General features: G+C 48.1%; 1 long non-coding RNA gene across 1 annotated transcript in view; it reads left to right on the top strand.

The window, feature by feature from the left end:
• Positions 1-12,971, top strand: part of LOC148216601 (uncharacterized) — a 58,598-nt gene that overhangs the window by 25,560 nt on the left and 20,067 nt on the right. The window lies entirely within an intron of this gene.

The following is a 12,971-nucleotide window of genomic DNA, read 5'->3' as shown; positions in this document are numbered from 1 at the left end:
TGAGTTTAGGATGACATGATGCAGTGTAACCCACCCTCTAGTTTCTTCACCAATAAAGTTAGGTAGCCTGAGTGAGAATTACTGGCCCAAAGTCATTTAGTGAACCGAGTGGCTGATGAGACTTTTGAACCCATGTCTTCCTAGATATAGTCCAGCAGTAACGCCCTGCATCACACTGGACCTTCCAAATCAGAACAAAAGTATAGAAGACAAGCATATCAGAAAGGAGTCTTCTAACACTTTTTTTTAAACTGGAGTCAGAACAGATCTTGTGTATTCAGCATATCCACCTGCTCTTGAAACGGTACAACCAAACACAGATCTCTCAATTTCTAAAAACTGGAACATCCACATTTTTGTTTTAATGTTTTTCACAGTTGCAACACAGAGTCACATGTTCTGTCACATTGTGGTAGCCATAAACCGGAGATTGATTGATTGATGTGACTTTGATGCTGTCTAACTCCAAATTGACTCTGGGCTCTTAACCTTCCCACCTCAAATGTTAGATGCAAGAACCAGGCCACCATTATGACAAGCCAAAAAATAATCAACTATAGGTCAAATGAAGCCTTGAAATTAAGACACATTTCTTTCCATTAGTTGCCTAGTTTTATTGCAGTGTCTGCTGAGAGAGAATGGAAACCCCTGCACCCTTACAAAAGGAACTGCAAACATGTTTCATTGCTACAACCCTCCTGATATCACGTTGATAGCTTTGGGACTAGCTGATACTTTGTGTGTTGCTCCCAAATTTCCAGTTGTGGATTCTATTTCACAATCTGGGTGAAATTCCTCATATTTTATTATTGTGGCCAAATATTTGCTTGACTGGGAATGCACATGGTATTTTGCTGTACACATTCAAACTGGGAGGCCTGGGCCAGCAGTCTGACCAGCTCCTCAGCCATGATGTGTGCCATGATACATGCTGCCTGAGGAGTGATCAGGAATGGTATCATAGCTCACCCATGCAGTATACATGCAGATTGAAGTGCAACAATTGACAGATTATTTCCAGATATGAACATCTGAAACATTTCTTAGAAACTGGAAGAAGGAGAACAGGTTCTGGAAGAAGTCTGCTTTAGCCTTAGACCTGATTATCCTCCAGTAAGAAAATGCTTTTGTAATCAGTTTAATCAATGCAGAATAATTACTATCCCATTTCTAACATATGGTTAACAATGTGGTATACAGTCTCCCTCTTTAGCAGATGCCCACTCCTCGTTTAGCAACTAACTTGGTTAACGACCATCCGCAAATATGATGATAATGAACAGTTATTTAAAAAATCATTTTCCAACCAATGCACGCATTTCCAACCAAATTTCATGTGCCTGACAACAAGGCACACTGGAGTGAGAGTAATGCTGGCGTAGCTACAAGAGAACTTAATCTGAATGAGAAGGCAGCAACCAGCAATCTTCTCAGCGTCTCTCTCTCTCTGTCGTGTTCATTTAGTGACCATTTTGCTTAATGACCTGGTCATTGGAATGGAACGCAGTCACTAAATGAGGAGTGGGTGTAAAATGTAGCCTTATTCTAGCCACTGTGACTGTATGGCAGTGTGTGCAAATAGGGTTAGCTAATTTGCACTAAGTATCCTTGAATATTTGAACAATTTGAACATCATAAAATAGATATAAGAATAACATCAACAGTGAAGCACTTTGGCAGGTAAATGACAGGCAACAGCTGCCACCTAGAACAACACACACACATACACACTCATATGCATCAGTTATTTGGCAGGGAAGTTAATCACCTTTTTAAAAGCAACAAATATTAAACCTTGCAAACTATAAAACAGTAATATCACTTGATAAATGCTATTCAGTTTCAGAAGTGTAAAAACTATGATAAGCCCTTCCTTTCCAACTCCTCTCCCAAGCAAGAGGGAGGGAAATTGTACATTTGGCTTCCTTTGCTAAATCATTAGGTTTCCTGGCACAAGGTTAAGACTGGAAATTGGATTGGATCCAGACACTTTGGATGGGCTGAAGATTTATGTCCTTCTCAAGGGCATGTGAGGTAAGAAACTAGAAATCAGTTGGACTGATGTGTGAATATGCTGTAACTCCTACAATATATACAGATATCTAGATATCCCCAAAAAACAAACTCAGAAGATATCTGGTTGCTATAATATTCTGATCTCTTCAGTTATAGTTTAATACTCCTTTTATTTTTAGCTAGTTTAAATAATTGTTTAATCCACTGGCTGATCAGCCAGTGGATCATCTGGCTGGTGAGAAAAAGGGGACAATCCATGGCTCACTGAGCACCTATATATTGCTACTAAGGCCTGCATCTGCCTGTGAATTATGGATTATCCATTGTGCAGAAAATGATATTGACTTTCCGTCTTTCTCCCCCTGGAAAATCTGTAAAAGTATCTGTTCCTGAACTAACAATATAGCCTAATCTTTATTATTGGCCTTCAAGTACAATGCTTTGCAATTCATTCTTCAGCCAGCAATAATTACCTGAATAATCAAAGGTAGAGAAATCAAATAATTGCATACATACATGCATGCACGCACCAGCCTCACGTGTTTGGCAACCAAGACAGCTCCAAGTACAATGTAAACCTAGATCAACAAAAGCTATTAGGCAATTGCTTAGGGAGAAGGGTAGTGCTGATCCAAGCAATAATTTCTCAGGATTCAGACTACAACAATACAGTAGGAGGATGGAGACTGAAGACAAATGGAGCTGTCCAAATCTTTATTGAAGTTAGGTATGCTTCAAATTCCACAGAAGGAAGCCAAAGCTTTGGAATGCAGGATAGAAAATAATGGCCTTTTATATGAAGGCAGATTCTAGTTGAATGGTAAGTTCCCCTATGTAAGAGTATGGGCAGTTCAACTATAAAACTGATCACTGCGGAAGGTGACGGGCTCCTTTTCCCATGGTGGGGTGAAGCAAAAACTAAACAGTCACCTATTGGTGATGCTTAAACTGAATTCCTGTTCTGAGAGTGAGGGAGAGAGGACTCAGTGGTGTCAGAAAACGACAGACACGGGTTCGGTTATCCAGTAGACAGAAGTTTTTATTGGGCACGTTTGCAAAGGTGGGTCCCTCCCGCAGCAATGGAGGAACCCCGAAGCAAGGTCTGACAGGTTTTTATACCCCCTATCTGTCCTCCCCCTCCTACGAGGGCTTGGCTCACAATCTCACCTTTTTTACCGCCCCGGAGCGCCGCTAATTAACCGCAAAACCGCAGACATTCCACTTTCCGAATCCAATCAGCGCAATACACATTCCAATCCCCACTTGACCCGACAGCCGCCCCCTGCCGTTTCTCTTCACTCTGGTGCGAACGTGCCTCTTGCCTGCAGTCTTTCCTCCCTCCTGCCGTCCTTCTCCACTCTGATGCGAGTGTGCCTTCTGCCCATCCTCCCTCCTGCCGTCCCCCCAAGGCTGCCCCATGGTGCACAGCGCTCTCCCTTAGCAAACATGGTTCGTTTGAGGCCCTCACTTCTCCCTGCCTTCTCACAATCCCCCTTTTTCTTTTCACGCCTCTGTTGGGCCTCAAACCTGGCTAACAGGATTGCTCCCTCGTCCCGGACCCGGGGCTTCACACACTGGGACAGGTAATTCCCACAAGCAGGGAGGCATTGCATTAAGCAACATACTAGGACCAGTAAGGCAATGAAACCAATGGCTAGTACAAAAAGTTGTTTTAACCAAGCAAAGTTAGGTAACCAACTAGTGAGCCACGACCAATTCCATCCCTCTGGATCCTCGGATATGCGAGAGGCTAAGGTCTTCAACTTGGCTAGTTTTGCTTCAACATAATTCTTATTGTTGGTTAGGTTAAAGCAACAAAGACCTTGAAAAGATTCACAGCCTTGTCCTGCCCTTAATAGGAGATAGTCTATAGCTATCCGATTTTGAATGACCGCCCTCCTGATCTCAGTGACTTCTTCAGTGAGGGCTGCAATGAGAGAGGATGTAAGGTTGACACTTTTAGCCAGGAGGCAGGCCACCTTCCTTAGGTCCAGATAAGTTCTTCCGCTTAGTGCAGGAACCCCTACTAAGGAGAGGGCCAGAGCCATGGCTTCTGTTTTGGACAAGAGTGTCACATCACTCTCACAATCAGATGGCAGCTCCCTTTTCTTTTTTTTCTTTTGATGGGTGCGCTTGCATTGGAGGCAGGGCATATAGAGAGGTCAGGCGCCCTATGGCACAAGGGCCCCCTGAACTATAGGCTGGAACATAGGTGTAAGCTTCATGTCCACATAACAAAAAGAAACCTTTAGGTAGGTATAGAGGGGTTGAGGCGTAAGGGATATTATAGACCCCTCCACAAGTGAAAGCAGGACCTTTTGAGGGCAATGGGGGGGTACGGTTCTGGGTATTGTTGAAATATACACATTGAGTTGCATTGGTTATCCCCAAGAGATTTAGAGCCATTTGCCTTTGATTAGTCCAGGGTCTTGGTATGGGAGAAGACCCAAAATGATAGAACATCCCCCCCCCCCCCACGGGGATCATCCCCAGTGATCAAAGCTGTCTGTGCCAATTCTACGCCTTTATGTTGGTCATCTCCTCCCCTGCCTTAGTTCAGTTCCTTTTAAGTTTTACTTTGAGTCCGTCTCCCGGTTGGGCAGTCCATGGTCGGGGGTCGGGAGCTCGCTTAACCCGATGGTAGTGGGTCCAACCCCCTGTCAGGTCCGAACCGCTGATTCAGTTGTCAGGAGAACTTGGTATGGTCCCTCCCAAGACGGCTTCAGCTTCTCATCCTTCCACGTCTTTATCAGGACCCAATCCTCTGGCTTGTGGGGGTGTTGGTCTTTCAGCAAGGGGGGCCGTTGAGCGAGGAGTCCCTGTTTTCTTAGAGACAAGAGAGATTGTGACAGTACCAAGAGATACTTTCTCAGGAAGGCATCCTTTAGCTCGGGGATAGGCTCTCCCATTGGAGCCAGGAAAGGTCTTCCCATCATCAGCTCGAATGGGGAGACCCCCACATCCTTGCGAGGGGCTGTCCGCATTCGAAGCAGGGCAACCGGAAGTGTCTTTGTCCAAGGTAGCCCTGTTTCCAATCCCAGTTTGGTGAGATGTTGCTTCAACACCCCGTTGGCCCTTCCCACTTTCCCACTGGAGTCAGGATGCCAAGGGGTGTGGAGTTCCCATCGAACCCCCAGGCTCCAGTACCATGGCTTTACAGTGTCTATCAAAGCCTGCACCCCCCAGTGAGACCCTTCGTGCAGTTTCTCCAACATCCCCCTCATGTCAGCACGGCTCACTACTGGGGTCCCCTCAATTGTAACCCAACAACCTGCTTCCTCCCTGCAACCTTCCCTTTCCAGCAGCACCTCGTCCAACTTCCCCGGCGTCCAAGCCGGAGGTTCTTCTATCTGGGGGATTGCAATCATGATGGCAATGGGGACACCCTCCGCTGCCTCCTTTGCTACTCGATCAGCAAGTCGGTTCCCTCTTGCCTCCATCGAGTCCCCCTTCTGATGTCCCATTATATGCACCACTGCAATCCTGTCGGGTTCTTGAAGAGCTTCCATCATCCCCTCTATCAGTTGCCGAGCTTTCACCTCCTTCCCAGCAGTTGTGAGTAAACCCCGTTCCAGCCAAATTTTCCCGAAAGTGTGCACTACTCCCCAGGCGTATCGCGAGTCTGTGTAGACGGTGAGGGACACTCCCTTTCCCAACTCTAGTGCCCGTTTCAAAGCGTGCACTTCACACAGCTGAGCCGACCAGTCCGCTGGTAGTGCCCCCTTCTCTATTGTCTCTCCCTCCACAGTCACTATCGCGTACCCTGACTTCCTTTGTCCCTGCTCTACTCGGCTAGACACATCCACGAACCAGACCTCACCCTCTTCCAGCGGGACCTCCTGCAGGTCCTCCCGGGTCTTTGTTTGCAGCTGCAACAGGGTGGAGCACTCGTGCTCCGCCGGCTCCCATTCTTTCCGCTCCCCCGCAAGAAACTCCGCTGGGTTCAAATTCCTGTCTGTTCCTACCACCACATCAGGACTTATCCGGAGAACTGTCTCATATTTCAACATCCTCCCTTCTGTCATCCAAGCAGCCGCCTGCTGACTAAGCACACTTAAGATCTGATGGGGTGAATGGACAATCACGGGGCTCCCAAAAGTGAGTTTGTTCCCTTCTGTCACTAGCACAGCAGCGGCAGCCACTGCCTGCACACAAGTCGGCCATCCCCTCACCACTGGTTCTAGGGCTTTGCTCAGGAAGGCCACTGGTTGATATTTCCCAGCCCGTCTCTGAGTCAGCACTCCAATGGCAGTTCCCCCATGGGCTGTAACGTATAGGTGAAAGGGGAGGGCCAAGTTCGGTAGAGCCAGAGCCGGGGCCATCACCAGGCTCCTTTGTAATTCCCCCCACTTCTCTGTGTCCCTGTCTGTCCATTCTACCCTGTCAGATGATCCTTTCAACTTCTCATACAGAAACTGAGCCTTGCTCATGTACTCATCTATCCATAGCCTGCAATATCCTACTAGACCCAGAAACCGCCGCACCTCCGTTTTAGTATGAGGGGGCTTCAACTGCATTATCCCCTGTATCCGAGAAGGATCAATCAACTTCTCGCCCTTCCGGAGTACATGTCCTAAATACTTGACCTCCCTTTCCACAAATTGGACCTTCCCTTTTGACACCTTCAATCCTTCTTCAGCCAACCAGTTCAATAAAGCCACTGAGTCTTCTCTCACCTTTACTTCCTTCTCTCCAGACACCAACAAATCATCCACATACTGCAGCACCCGAGAACCCCCAGGGGCCCGGAACCCCTGGAGTTTCTCTTCCAATGCCTGTCCAAACAAGAGGGGCTCTCGGTGTACCCCTGGGGCAGCACCGTCCATCTCAGTTGTTGCTTCCTCCCAGTCTCCGGATCTTCCCACTCAAAAGCGAACAGATCCCTACTTTCTTCTGCCAGAGGGCATGACCAAAAAGCATCCTTCAAGTCTATCACCGTGAACCACCGATCCCCGGGAGGGATCTTCCCCATCAAAGTGTAGGGGTCAGGCACTACCGGGGTCCGGGCCAAGACCAAATCGTTGACCCTCCTCAGATCCTGCACCAGCCTGTAACTATTGTCCTTCTTCTTCACAGCTAAGATAGGGGAGTTGAAGGGGGACATAGCCGGTTCCAACAGCCCTTGCCGCCTCAGCCCATCTATGATGGGCTTCAGCCCACGCCTCCCATCCCGGGACAGCGGGTATTGGGCTTGCCGCAAACCAGTCACCCCCGGTTTCAAGGGGATGCTAATTGGGGCAATGCGGAACCGACCCGCCCCCCCTTCTCCTGCCCATACCTCAGGGTTCACAACCTCCACGTCCGCCTCCCGCAACAAACACATCCTTTCTGCCTGTTCCACATTCCACAACTCCACTCCTAGACTACCCATTAGATCCCTTCCCAGCAAGTTCACCCCTGCCTGTGGGATCAGTAACACATCTGCAGTTACCTCCTTCCCATTCCACTCCAGTCTCACTCCCTCCAGTACGTCTGCCTTGACCGGAGAACCTCCCACCCCCATCACCGATACCGACGCGCCCCGGGATTTCGCAATCCCTGGGATCGGTTGGCACAACGATGTTCGAGAGGCTCCGGTATCCACGAGGAACTGCCGTTCCTCGCCGGTGGGACCCACCGTGATGTTTACCAAGGGTTCCCCGTGGGTCCCGGTTGGGGAACCATGACCCCCTAGTTGTACAGGGGGAAACTCCTCTCACCCGTGGGGCGATCCACCTGGCAGTCCCGAGCAAAGTGTCCTACTCGCCCGCAGCGGAAACAACCTTGCCTATCCCCAGTCCACCTCTCCCTTCTGGGGTCGACGCCACCTCTCCGGGGCCAAGGTCCCCGGACCAGATGGGGAGAAGGTCGCGCCTCCCTCAGTCCCTCCCCCTTCGTCTCATTCTTGGCCGCCGCCTGAACGGCTGCCATCATCATTTGAGTTTTCTGCCTGGTCTTTGCCTCCTCCCTCCCCACATAGGTCTGTTGAGCAATCCTTAGGAGTTCCCCTATCCCCTGTTCAGTCCAACCCTCCCGTTTTTGTATCATCTTCTGAATGTCTGGCCATGCTTTGGTGACGAACTGCATTTTTAACAAGGTCTCAAAGGCTGGGGTGTCCGGAGTCACGCCCGAGAATTTGGTCAGGCCAACTCGGATCCTCTCACAAAAATCTCCGGGCGATTCATCCTTCCCCTGGGTTACCTCAAAAGCCTTGGTCAAATTCTTCCCCTGGGGCACTGCTGTTCGGATGCCCTCCAAAATCATCTCTTTCATGTCTCTCATGTTCTGCCGGTGTGCGGCATTATTGGGATCCCAATTTGGGTCTGCCAGAGGGAATTTAGTATCTGCGGCCGGGGCATTTGGGACATTTGCATTCCTTCGCTCCCAAGCCCCGAGCGCAGCTCGCCGAATCTGGCCCCTCTCTTCTGGCGTATAGAGGTGGGCTAAAATGTAATTCAGTTCCCCCAGGAGTATTCCACCGGGCCGAGAAAAAGTTCCAATTGTTTGGCGGCGGTATGGGCATTCTCTTGCATACGAGGGAGGGTCTTTTTTTTTTTTTTTAATTCCCTCAACTCACTGGGTTTGATGGGAACCGTTACGTAACTGGTGACGGTCACCCCCTGTGCGTTCGTTCCGTTCGGGACTTCCCGGACGGGGAAGGCACTGGCCGACCTTAGACTAAAGGGCAAGTTCTGAATATCTTGGTTCAGCTGGTCCAGCTCTTTCCGCAGCCCGGGATAGGGTGGGGGCGCCGGAGGAGGAGCGGTAGGAAGAGGAGGAGGAGGAGGAGGTGGCGGCCCCCATTGAGGTCTAGTCAGCCAGAGGTCCTCCTCCTCATCCTCCTGTTCTTTTTGGACAAAAATTTTGGCTAACTTGGGTCGAGGCCCCTCCCAATGAACATGGAACCAGACTTCCACATAGGGTTCCTGTGTTAACATTTTATGCTCCACAATGTAGTTTTTTTTTTTTTTAGTTGGGTCACCCAGTAATTACTGGGGATTCCAAGAGTATCCCAATGGTAGGGGAATTCGGGGTCCACTAGTGGATATTTTGGCCATTCTTTAGTGCACAAAGTTATCATGGTCGGTTTTTCCAGACCCCTGGTGAATGGACACAACCAGGGTGTCTCCCATTGTTGCAACAATTGTCCTAATGGAGAATCCGTGGGGATTCCCCCTACTGCGTTTTTCCCACTGGCCCCTGGCCTTACACTCTTACTCTGCGCCTTACCCATCCTTCCTGACTACGTTTCCCACCTTACAGAAGGTCCCGGACTCTTCTGTCCCCTTGCAGCGTCCAACGCCTCGTAACCACGCTAATCTCCCCGAGATTATGGGTAGGCTGTACTCACCAGACCTCCCGGAGGTCCCCTCGTCGGCCGACTTCCTCTTTACTTCTGTCTGACTGGCGATTGGAGTCCCGTCCTGGACCCGACTCCGGGGAAAACGGGAGACACCTCAACGGGGTGTTACGGCCGATTACTCACCGGTTCCCCACAGTCCGGTCCACGTCGAGGACTCCTGCCTGGCTCGCCAATTTTGTCAGAAAACGACAGACACGGGTTCGGTTATCCAGTAGACAGAAGTTTTTATTGGGCACGTTTGCAAAGGTGGGTCCCTCCCGCAGCAATGGAGGAACCCCGAAGCAAGGTCTGACAGGTTTTTATACCCCCTATCTGTCCTCCCCCTCCTACGAGGGCTTGGCTCACAATCTCACCTTTTTTACCGCCCCGGAGCGCCACTAATTAACCGCAAAACCGCAGACATTCCACTTTCCGAATCCAATCAGCGCAATACACATTCCAATCCCCACTTGACCCGACAGCCGCCCCCTGCCGTTTCTCTTCACTCTGGTGCGAACGTGCCTCTTGCCTGCAGTCTTTCCTCCCTCCTGCCGTCCTTCTCCACTCTGATGCGAGTGTGCCTTCTGCCCATCCTCCCTCCTGCCGTCCCCCCAAGGCTGCCCCATGGTGCACAGCGCTCTCCCTTAGCAAACATGGTTCGTTTGAGGCCCTCACTTCTCCCTGCCTTCTCACAGTGGCTTGATTCAGTCTATGAATTCCAAGGATGTTATAGAAGAACAGATTGAACTGTGATCTTATTTATATAACAGGCAGCATCCTATTTGCAGTTAATGTGGAAGCCAATTCATAGGTTCTTCAGTAAGGATAATTAATTGGGTTCACAAAATACTGTAAGTCATTAGCCATAGTTTACACATGATAACTGAGTTCCCAAACTAAGCCAAAAATCGAATAAATCACATTATACTATACAGTTATATGTTACAAAGGGAGTTATTTACTTCTAGTGTTCTTGAGTATTCATCTTTACAGGTGAAATGTTGGTATAGCTGGATGAAAGTACAAAAATTCACACATTCACAAACCCCAGCACGACTACACCTTATATACCATGTTGCTAGGGGCAAACACAGCTTATGCCTAATTTTTAGAATAAGAGTATTCTTCTGCTTTATGAGTTAGGATCAGATGGCAATATGCAATGAGCAACATTACTTGCATATGTCCTGCCTTTAATCAGATTTGTGTGTATGTATCTCTCCTTTTAAGATGTGTTATAGCATTGATTCTAATGAAAAAAATGTTTGCTATGGTTTTTGTTCTTAAATACCATTTAAGCAGCTTGGAGATCTGAAATTTCCCCTCCTCAGATATGACCAGATGACAAGCCTCTTGGTTTTTATATGGGCCAAGAGCACTCCCTAAGATATCTGGCATGTAGATCTCATGATAAAAGGCATGAATTCACCATCAGGGATGGGCTCAGAAGCCCACAGATTATGACAGGACTAATTGTGCCCAGTACCTTTTATTGGGGAACCCTTGGAAGAAGGGGTTTGCTAGTGGGATTTTATTTTCACTCCCAGATGGTGATGAATCATGGATTCCATGTTTCAAAACAACTTCCTTAAGGTTAGTGGTGCTCCTTTTTTTAAAAACAAGTCGGTGAAGAACTAAGGAATATCGCTGCGCATAGGGAAACTGTTCTGTGATGGCTAATTGATTTATTTCCCCCCAACCCCCCCAGTCAATTACACTACTTATAAACAATTCATAATAAACAGTTGACACATTTCAGAAAATCATTCTGGTGCTCTGATGACAGGAGCTAGTACTGTAAATAGATAGGGTCAGATTTTGCATTTAAGATTCCTCCCCTTTTTTGTTTTGATTGATTGATTCTGTGCCATCAAGTTGGCGTCAACTCAGTAACCACATAGATAGATCTTCTCCAGGTCCTTTTTCTTTCAGGGAACATTTAAAAAAGGCTGGTTATGCTTTCCCAGGCAATCAGTCTCAGATTGTTTGGGGGTTTTTTTCTGTTTGCAGCCAAGAACAGTAATTAGATATGCAAACTGATAATGCCCCTGGGTACATCTAGACTACATTAACTACAAATCCTGCATCTCAATTGCCTTTTCAGTGGTCAAGAATGTACCAAGCTCTGGGCCCATTTCCTAATTGGCTGCTCCAGTCCTTAATCTCATCTGAGGGAAGTTTCTACAGAGAGGTAGGAATCAGAAGTACAGGTAGTCCTTGGGTTATGACCATTCATTCAGCAATTGTTCAAAGTTATGACGGTGTTGAATGAGAGGGACTTATGATGGGTCATTGGAGTTCCAGCCATTGCAACATCCCCATGGTCATGTGATTGCAATTTCCAATGTTCCCCACTAGCTTCCCACAACAAAACTCAATGGGGAAGCTGGCAGGAAGTTGCGTTCATGTGAGGTCTTTACTTAACAATCTGCATGGTTGTCATTTAATGACAGCAACTGGGACTGCCAGAATTGTTGTTGCTCAGTGATGCAGTCACATGACATCATGATTTATGACCACGTTGCTTAGTTACGGAGTTCTATGTCCCAATTGCCCTTGTAACCTGAGGATTACTTGTAGTTTGTTAGCGATTGGTCATAGCAATGTTGTAATCAAATCAGTCTCACAAAAGAAGAAATCCAGCACCGATTCATACAAATGAACCAGGGAGAGATGGTTTTCAACTCTCCTAACATAGGAGAGTCAGTATGGTGGAGCAGTTAAGGCACCAGGCTAGAAACCGGGAGACCGTGAGTTCTAGTCCTGCCTTAGGCACAAAGCCAGCTGGGCGACCTTGGGCCAGTCCCTCTCTCTCAGCCCCAGGAAGAAGCAGGCCAGGGCAAACCACTGCTGAAAAACCTTGCCAAGAAAACTGCGGGGACATGTCCAGACAGTTGCCAGGAATCAACATGACTCAAAGGCACAAAAGAAAAAAAAAATTCAACTTGTGTACATACGCATTCCCTCCATAATAGAACAATTTCATCATCTTTGACTAAGTCATAATGTTAGCATTGTAATTCATGTACAGTAGATCAGGCAAACGTCTTTGAGGAAAGGGTTTGTGGTTTGGGCATGCATATCTAAAACATAGGCCCCTTTCATTATTTAGAACTATACACCTAATTCACACATGACACTTAATCATAATGTGACTTGCTTCCTTTTGCTTTGGTGTGACGTGTAGAGTCTTAAAAAAAAACGTGTGCATGTCTTGAGATGGGTTTCACCAAATATACTACTAGACCAAAACCAGGCCAATTGTATTAGTATTACAGGTAGTCCGCAGGTTACAATGGCAATTGGGAGTGGGATTGCTGTCGCTAATCAATGCAGTCGTAAAGTGCGATGTCATGTGACCACACTGCTTAGCAACAGCAATCCCAGCCAATCTTGGTTGCTGTCGTAACCCTAAGATGTGTGGGTTGTTAAGCAGGAAGAGGTGGGAGTCCCAGTAAGGAGTGTGGGGGTGCCATGGGGGGGTGGGAGAGGCCAGGGGAGGGCCGACGCAGGCCGTGCGCAAGTTGCAAGAGGCTGGGGGAGGGCCTGGGAGCACCAGTGCAGGCTGCATGCAAGTTGGGGGGGGGTGCTGTGGAGAAAAAGCAGTAGCAACTTACCAGAACAACCTGCAACC

Source organism: Python bivittatus, unplaced genomic scaffold (genome assembly GCF_059951505.1).
Source record: "Python bivittatus isolate LINGU-HERP-01145 unplaced genomic scaffold, Pbiv_v1 ctg000080_np1212, whole genome shotgun sequence".
Classification (NCBI taxonomy): domain Eukaryota; kingdom Metazoa; phylum Chordata; class Lepidosauria; order Squamata; family Pythonidae; genus Python; species Python bivittatus.
This window is presented reverse-complemented; position numbering and strand designations above follow the sequence as displayed.